At 33.0% G+C, this 9,209-nt stretch overlaps 1 long non-coding RNA gene across 1 annotated transcript; it reads right to left on the bottom strand.

Annotated features, from left to right (window-relative positions):
- Positions 1–2,825: 2,825 nt before the first annotated feature.
- LOC128546629 (uncharacterized) lies at positions 2,826–5,297 on the bottom strand. Its single transcript, XR_008366112.1, has 4 exons — positions 5,163–5,297; positions 4,480–4,559; positions 3,878–3,938; positions 2,826–3,375 (listed from the first exon to the last, which is right to left on the bottom strand). It is a non-coding gene; the product is annotated as an uncharacterized LOC128546629 (long non-coding RNA).
- Between the last annotated feature and the right edge of the window lie 3,912 nt (positions 5,298–9,209).

The raw sequence follows: 9,209 nt of genomic DNA, 5'->3' as shown, positions 1-9,209 counted from the left end.
ATAATTGCAATGTCTTATACTGGCAGACATGTACATGATGTAAGATCCTTATAATCTTACACCGGTATTTAAGATTTAAGACCAATTCTCTGTAAGAACCAAAAAATTAAAGAAGGGGTCGGAAACTCATAGTCTCAGAATTACTTCATATTTGCACCCTTTTTAGTATTCAAGCCATATATGAAGAATCAAGGGGGAAAAGATATGAATCAGCTCTGGTTACCATGGAAACGGGAACATTATACTTTTTGCGAAAAATGGCAATTTCTGAGAGTCAAATTTTACTAAAATGTTACAATTTTCTTTACACATAGTGGTCTCTATGTCTGCAATAGAGCACTAATTTTCATATTTGCCTGAAATACATACCTGAAGTAATTATTGAAAACAAATATTGTCTTCCAACATATTCACAGTTTTAGAAGCAACAATTTTATAAATACCCCCTTTTAAGATGTTACATTATCTTTAAAAATTGGTATGCATGTATATTTTTCAACTTCTAATAGAAAATAAAGTGCATGCATCTGAATATAATACTTGTATGGATTCAGCAGAGCTATGATACCCATTTCAATTTAAGGAGGAATTTTAGTGGGTCATTCATATTTGAGCTTTTTACAGAAATTTGAAAATTGACAAAAAATGAGTTTTCAGCAAACTCATTTATGCCTAAATTACAGAATAACCTGAAATAATATTACATTGCCAGATACAGAATTGTTGCAAAACATAAGTATTTCATGTAAAATAATTTTTCAAAGTTATACTGTCCAACACTTTGTCTAGAAATTAAGGAGAATGTTCCGTTACCATGGCAACGTACAAGAAAATTATAATTCAGACCTTTTTAAAGCACTTTCTGTATCAGTTTTGTATTCTATGAAACAAGAAAAGTTCATCTGCAAACTGTCAATGCACCCTAACGCACCTGAAGCACATTCTGGGCAGAATTAAGAAGGATACAACCATAATCATGATCTATGAAACTTAAAGCATTGTCACAAGGTCAGTTCTCAACAACCTTGTATGCACTTTTCTTTTTTTGGGTAAACTAATTTTGAGTTTCAAAGCAGTTGGAAATACTCATAACCAACTGACACTGGCCTTTAAGGTATTGTATGGTTACTAATCATGACTGTCCAATTTTTTTTTCAAGTTGCCATGGTTACAACATTCATTTTGCATTAAAAAACAGGGATCATCCTAGGTCAAAATTTGAGGGAGAAGTCCTCCACAGAATTTAGGGAGAAATCGAGGAATTTAAGGAGAAGAATCGGCATAAAATATCTATGTGTGTTTGTGTAAAGACAGTGTCCTTTCACCTTTGGAAATCATTTTGTTGCCATGGAAACAAATAGTAGTAAAAGCAAAATCATGTCTACTTCGCCATTTGATTTAATATTTACATTTTAAATACATTTCAAAATTATGAACAAATAACAGTGTAATCCAAGACTGAAAAATATCATGATATTTAAAAATAATACAGTATGTTAATGTAATAACAATCATGATGCACATTCTTCCATTAACAATCAAATTAAATCAAATTATCTACAGAACAGTTTAGTCAATATTTTGCTAGATACAACTTTAAATGAGCCGCGCCATGAGAAAACCAACATAGTGCGTTTGCGACCAGAATTGATCCATACCAGCCTGTGCATCAGTGCAGTCTGGTCAGGATCCATGCTGTTCACTAACAGTTTCTCTAATTGCAATATGCTTTGAAAGCGAACAGGATGGATCCTGACCAGACTGCGCGGGCTGCTCTGGATCTATGCTGGTCGCAAAGCCAATATGTTGGTTTTCTCATGGTGCGGCTCAAATGTATTTAATTCTTTCAAACTATCAAGACAATGGCTAGACTTTTTACGGATAGCTATAGATAATGTAGATTTAAGACTTTACTAAGTATATTTAGAAAAGCCCTGATCATGAGCATTCCAGTGCCAGTAAATACTCAGTTAATACAAACTGCAGTTGCAGAAATATCTCCTAATGCTTTTTCCAAAATTTATCAAAATACACAACTAAATCTACTTTATTTATTAAAGTAAATACATGCTGGTGAAATAGGATGTTATATGCCTTGTATATCTTAGAATGAAACCTGTTTTACAGATGACAATTTTACTGGATTTCTGAAGATTAATAGATGTTGTTACATGAATGAGGTCTTAAATTAGTCAGAAAGTCAGCTAGAAACTCAGATGTTCTCTTTAATCATTGGCCAATTAGTATATATGGGCTTAAGTTATTACCTAACACAATATAGGTAACTTTACAAATGTATGAATTTCATAATATCTGCATTGCAACATTCTTAAAAAATAAATTTCATCAGAAAATATGATTTTATGATACGGGCTTAAGAGGGAAAAGAATTGTAATATTTCAACAGTCTCACAAAATCAAGTATACTAATTCAACCATTGTTTTGCTATATTTTCTCAGTATTTTTTAAAGATTTAAAAAATCTATATGAAATAAAATTATCTATGGTAGAAAATATACAATTAGATCTGCATATGTTTGAGTAATAAGCCTTCATGTATAATTATGCTGTAAATTGGTAACCAAATCTGATGAGAACTGCAAAATATGTGCTTTTTTACAGATATTCAAAGACTGTCATGTGTTTATTCCATTTAGATATGTTCAAGTGCATCTTTTTCAAAATACATTAAATTTTATACAATTTAAAATATAACAAATTTAATGTTATACATGCAAAAGTAATCAAACAGTATCAATTTTTTTTTATTTTAATATAAACATGATAAAGTCAAGAATAAAGATATTTTCAATTACAGGGGCCTTTGGTTAAACAACTATCAACATTTTTAAGAAATGACATTCTAATTGTTTTTCCATAAATCTGAAAAAAAAAAACATTAATGCAAACAACATACATTCTTGTAATTCCATCTTCAGGGTGTCCAGTGTGAGTTCTTCTATTTATGTTAAAGGCACCAATCATTATTTTGGTCTGTGGCAATCCAAAAAAGGGACAGATCTTTACTATTCAGATGTCCATAACTTATTCCAAAAACACTAATAGATGATTCCCCACTTTCAGCCTCTCTGGGAAACACACACACACTATTTTCATAAACATTTTGCCTTCACAATGACATACTGCATTTCAAACTTGTGTCCTCTACTATAGAGATGAAATGTCATCTTGTCAACACTAAACTACCTGGATCAGACAGTTATGTCACAGGCTGCACATTTGCAAGTTATAAAAAGTCTTTTTTAGCAGTCCTTGTTATTTTTATTTGATACAGAATCTTGAGAAGGCTGGCTCTTCAGGTGATATCAGAGGTCTTCTGACTGCATTTACTTTTACCCTGACTGTAGCTGTCACTGAAAAATAGAGATGTGAGAGAATAACAATCTGAATGTCTTTCATTTGACTATGGGTGGTGGTGGGATGGGGATGGGCTCTCCAGTTAAAATATTTGTGACATCATGTTACTGGGTAGAACTACTGATCTTCTACAAGCCAGCTGGAGGGTTTCCTTTCACAAATTTGTAAATGAATAAAAATTACATACACTATTTCAATCATTTAATAAATTTTGTATAAGTAAATGTATAATATATACATCTTTCTTTTATTCTTTTAATGAAAATAATTTATCACATAGACCTCCCCCTCCTTGAAATGATTTTAAAAGGAACAATTGTATGAAATACATTAAATACTTTTGACTTTGCTACACTTTGATTAAATTTAAGATACATGAAATTCTAAACAAAGTTCATAAATATTCTGTCAAAAAATAACATTCAATAAAGCATTTATAAAGATCTGAAATCAGACCTGATCAGAGACTAAGACAAACTATAAATAAAATGTAGATACCTTCCTTCCTTTTATTCCAATATAAGCATGATGATGATCATTCATTCTTTGAAGAATTAGTCTGGAATATACACAAATCAAACTAAAATGGTTGTTACTGTTGTTACATTTTGACAGATACAGGATTTCATCCTTTTCAACATTATATGGGCCACTTTAACAGTAAAATCTGTTTCTCATACATGTTCAGAGACTCCTTTTCTGAAAAAGGGTATATTTTAAAATTTCAAAAACTTATCAATATTTATAGTCACAATACAAATGTATGTCAATTTAAGTTATATGAAGTCCTACTAGCTATTCTTGGATATGTATGAATATGGGCATGTGGGGGACTTTATTCTTTATTTAAATACATGTAGGCCTCTGATGTGTAAATATATATAAAAACATATTAACTTTGACACAAACCATTTACATTCAATATGTATTTGTAAAACAGGCATGTGCAGATTAAAACATGCTGACTTATGTGTGGCAATGGATGCAATTAAATGTTTTCATTTTTCAGCATTCAGTGAGTTTTTACTTCAGTAAGTCTATATTTCTGCAGGTACTTTGGCAAACACATACACTGTTGCAAATGACTAAATTATGATTACCTCTCTAGAACATCCACTCACTTCATAGTTGTTTGAAACTTTATCATCAAGCAGTCATTTTCAAAAGAAACAACTCACAGCTGAAAAACAAAACAAATAAATTTACAAAAATATATACATTTTGAAATGAAAATATGTCTTTATCTGCTTTTTACAAATAACATAAAAAGCATGCTAATGGTCATTTACAACTAAAATCAGGGCTTTTTCCATTATAAATCTACCTCCAATAAAAGGAGGTAATCCCAAAGAAAACAGTATGTTTCTTCCCAAGTCTGAATATGAAATTCCCAAATGTGTTACCTTATATGGTTGTTTGATGTTTTAAAATGGTTTTGAAATTTGTATATATCTATATTTAGGTTATTACATCAACATTTAAAGTGTTGCTTATTTACACAAAAAATATCTTTACATAGATTTTGGTAATTTGGAAATTTCCACATTAGACAATTTCTGAGAGCATTTTCCCAATTCCACTGTTGTTGGTGCATGGTATTCCCAAAATGATGGAAAAATGCCTGTAAGATTTATCTTGGTAAAATAATAAGAAATGTCTGTCCAATATTTAAGAAAATAACCTCTGTATGGTCTTTGAATCTGTCGAAGGAAGTGAGCACTTATCTTGCATAGCTTGGAATTTTTACATGTCATATTAAAACATAAAATATTATGAGACTCACCTGTTTTCATTGTAGTGTTATCCTTTAACACTGATCCTTCAGTCAGTTGATACAAACTTCACTTATGGAAATAAACACACAGATGTCAGACTGATGTATTTTTCCCAAACAATGTCGCTATTCAGCAAATTTTAAACGTGGACTTGGTTTGAAGGGACAATCCAGCATCCCATGCCCATTTAGCATAAAATCTCTGACTGTCATTGTATCTATATACTAAAAATTTGCAAAATCCGAGTAGAAATCTGAATTCAGCATAATCCAGGAAGTAAACTTAGATAAGCTCTTTGTGATTTTCCCAAATGAAGAGCATCAAGGGGAGGTAATAAAATAGGAAAAATGCCCCAAATCATAAACTTTGGCCCAAATCTACAAGAATGTGTCTGAATGACCCACTACGATTTATGTTTCTTTTTGAAATAACATCTTCCCTTTAAACAAACAAATATACTTTTCTGCTGAGACTGTGCACTTTTCAAGATGTAGAGCACAATATAAACATATGTTTTGCTCCATAAATATATTTTTTCTTGCAGATAAAAGTCTAGATCATACAAGAATCAAATAAATATTTGGAAATATTAGTTTGGTATGAAACCTTGTTCATTTGCCTTTAAAATTTGCAAGTACGAAAATAAAGGACACTTTCTAGTACTTTCCAGATAACAAAATAGGCATGCACCCCTACTTTTTTGAAAATTCAGCAAGTTGGGGATTTGCATCCTCGTTTCCATGGTAACTGGGACATATATTGAAAAAATGAAAAACAGGATTTTCTTAATTTTGCACCCTCTTCAAGAAAAAATCGGTTTAAAGGAAATCTGTGACTATGAGTTTCCAACTTTTTTTGGTTTTTACAGAGAATTGGTCACTTCGCTGTTTGTATTTAGTTATATACGAATATTAATGTTGGTTTCCTCTTTTTTTAAGCTTTAAGTAGCACTTTAACACTCATAAAAATGTTAATATACAGTTTGGCACTCTTAAAAAAGATATTCTTAACTAAGGGTCACGACGTCTATATTTATTGCCGTACATATAGTTGCATGCATTTTAAAATTTATACATTCAGCGAACTGTGGAAAGTTTCTGCTGTTTCAATTTCTTTTGTAAATTTCCACATCAAACATAACCTGGAAAATCAACACAACATAGTATTAGACGATTCTGTCTTATCGTTATACAATTATTGACTCTGAGCCATTGGATATGATGTGATATTCACCGGAAGAGGGTAATATTGACCGAGACGAAAGTGATATCCACATTGTCAAGAAGAGGGTAATATTGACCAAGGCAATATCACATCATATCCAATGGCTCGAGAGTCAATAACTGTTCTACTATCTGGGTACAGGTTTATTAATAAGTAACAAACATTTAATGTTTGAAAGTAACAATAACTGCGTGAAAATTTATAAAAGTTTAAATGAAGACACTTAAATTCCTGGATTCATTAAGTACACAATTTCTTATCGCTGAAGTATATTGAAGTTGATTGCAACCTGATAACTTTGGCCAGATATCATTTGCTCAGGTAACATAGCCTGTACTGATCATAATGTAACAGTTCAACTTCCATTCTATTTTTAGATAGTAATGTTTAATGGGGATAACCCACTAACATTAAAGATGAAATACATTTTGAAAGATGATAAGCGGTTTCGGCCAATGAATAGGTTATGGTTTAGAACATATAATAGACGGTATTATTTTGTCCAATTTTGTTTGCAAACACATTAAGATCTACAAAACAAGGGAGATTAGGAAAACATGACAATCAACATTTAATTCCGTAAGTACCAATAATGTCCAATGTTATTCACGCCAGCTGTTCAAAGAATGATAAAACCTTTGGTAAAGCTGCATTTGACAAAGCGTAAAATATGTGGATTGTCACACATGCGGCGCGGATAGCTACATCTAGCCACGGATAGAAACGTAGTAATCCGTATCGATCTGTACCTGAGCCGTACCTCAAAGTAGTTATCCGTATAAATCCGTACCAAGCCTTTGTCAAAACGTATTCAAGACTTATCCCAAATTTGCAAGTTTCTCCAACATGCACACACGTTTGATCGATCCGTAGCCATTTGAGCATGCGTTTAGTCCAACTTGGTTTTGAACTTATTCATCTGTAGTTTAACGTACTAAAACGTAGTTATCCTTACTGAAACGTACCTTGCCGTACTGATCCGTAGCTGAACGTAGTTATCCTAGGCTGGCCGTACTAAAGCGTAGTTCAACGTAGTTCACCACAGACCCGTCCACGCCCTGGGAAAGTTGCAAGGCGCAGTAAAACTAAGTTCAACGTAGCACATATTCGCGTCCACTATTTTTTGGTCCACGTTTCTGACGGACATATCCATACGTGTGACTGTAGCTTTAACAATATGGAATATTGAGACAATGGGAATGGTGCACGATGGAAGATTCTATTTATGTCTTTCATTGCTTTCCAGTGTCTTGAAAATAAATGGATGGGCAAACGCTTCAAACAAAAAGCATGAGAATTCTTAGGAATATATTCAGAGTAGAAGGAATGTGTGCCCTAAACTTTCACTAATGATCACGTTTCTTTAAATCCCACGTCATCAGTTGTAAAATTAAAATTCAAATAGGTACAAACAAGACCTTACAGAATTACAACGCACTCGACTATTCCACTTCTTGTTTTCTTGGGAGAGGGCGAGTTAGGCTGGAATAGAAAGTGAAGATATCAATAAATGAAACAGAAATATTATGAACAGACAGATGTGTTCGTGCATACGTTGTGCGTCTGTATCTGTGTAATGGTTTGCAAAGAATATAATTTTGTATTGAGCAATTTAGAAAGTGATAACGAGTTCAAACAAGAGAACAGAGGGGAGAATAAGAAAAACGTTTGGGGAATAGGGAATGAAAGAGCCGGGTAGTAATATTAGGAATAAATTACTAAATTACTAATAAATTCGATGTTTAGAAGCTGTCATAATGTGTATGCATATATGATCCCTCTCTGTGGAAAATGAGAAAACGGAACCCTCTCTGTTCGCGCACAGGACATTCTTTATGGTAAACAATGAAATCCAACTTCGCCGCTTTGGTAGGAAGGCCGGAAAATCATTTGTTTTGTCCTGAACACAGGTTTGTGTATAACACATATGAAGCACGAGAAGACGTAGCTATCTGCCATTACTTTTTAATCGTTACATTTGTTTTATCAGTTGACACAAGTCCAAACGAAGATGGAAATTAGACGGAGGGTACTGGCTCGAATGAACTTCGTGCCATGTTTATGAAACTTAAATACAACTTTCCTTGAATTTAGCAAGTATCTAGTATCTTAGATGTGAAACTGTTCATCCCATCTTATTTGTAAATACACTTTATGTGGTTATTTTCATCATGTTTCCTTAAAAATGCCATAATTTCGATTTCGTTAATGCACGGGATCCCTCTCAGTCGATGCAGTTTTGCCTCACAGGATCCCTCTTGACTCTCCGCACCAGGCACGAGAACCCTCTCGGACAAAATTTTTTATCATCACCGGTGCCCTCTCAACTAAATTGCAGTGTAAGAATTATTGTATTGTATTCTGTTTTAAAAGCAGCACAATAATAAGACTTGTGTGCCCGGACGGACGGAGGCTCCTATAGATGTGTCGCTGAAAAGCCCCATTTTCAGACTAGCTATAATATATGAATAGCCCCTCTTTGTATCAAATCAAATTATACAAATTCTAGTTTGAAAATGATTTAAGTATCACTAAGGTGCTACTTTATTTTCAATTTAATAGCATATTAAGGGAGGTAAACACCATGAGTTATTTCCCTTAGGAAAAGATGTTCTTTTCAATAAGAATACCATCTCAAAATTCTTACACTGAAGCTGAGGGTGCTGGTGCCGACAGAAAACTTTGTCCGAGAAGATTCCCGTGTCGTTTGCAATGAGTCAAGACGAATCGCGTGAAGCAAAATTGCACCGACCGAGAGGGATCCCGTGCTTTAACGAAATCGAAAGTAAGGTGTTTTAATGAAATCTGATGGAAATAACCATTTAAAGTGT

The sequence above is a fragment of the Mercenaria mercenaria genome, chromosome 11, assembly GCF_021730395.1.
Source record: "Mercenaria mercenaria strain notata chromosome 11, MADL_Memer_1, whole genome shotgun sequence".
In the NCBI taxonomy this organism is placed as follows: Eukaryota; Metazoa; Mollusca; class Bivalvia; order Venerida; family Veneridae; genus Mercenaria; species Mercenaria mercenaria.
The sequence above is the reverse complement of the archived record's forward strand: the minus strand, read 5'-3'. Positions and strand labels throughout refer to the sequence as shown.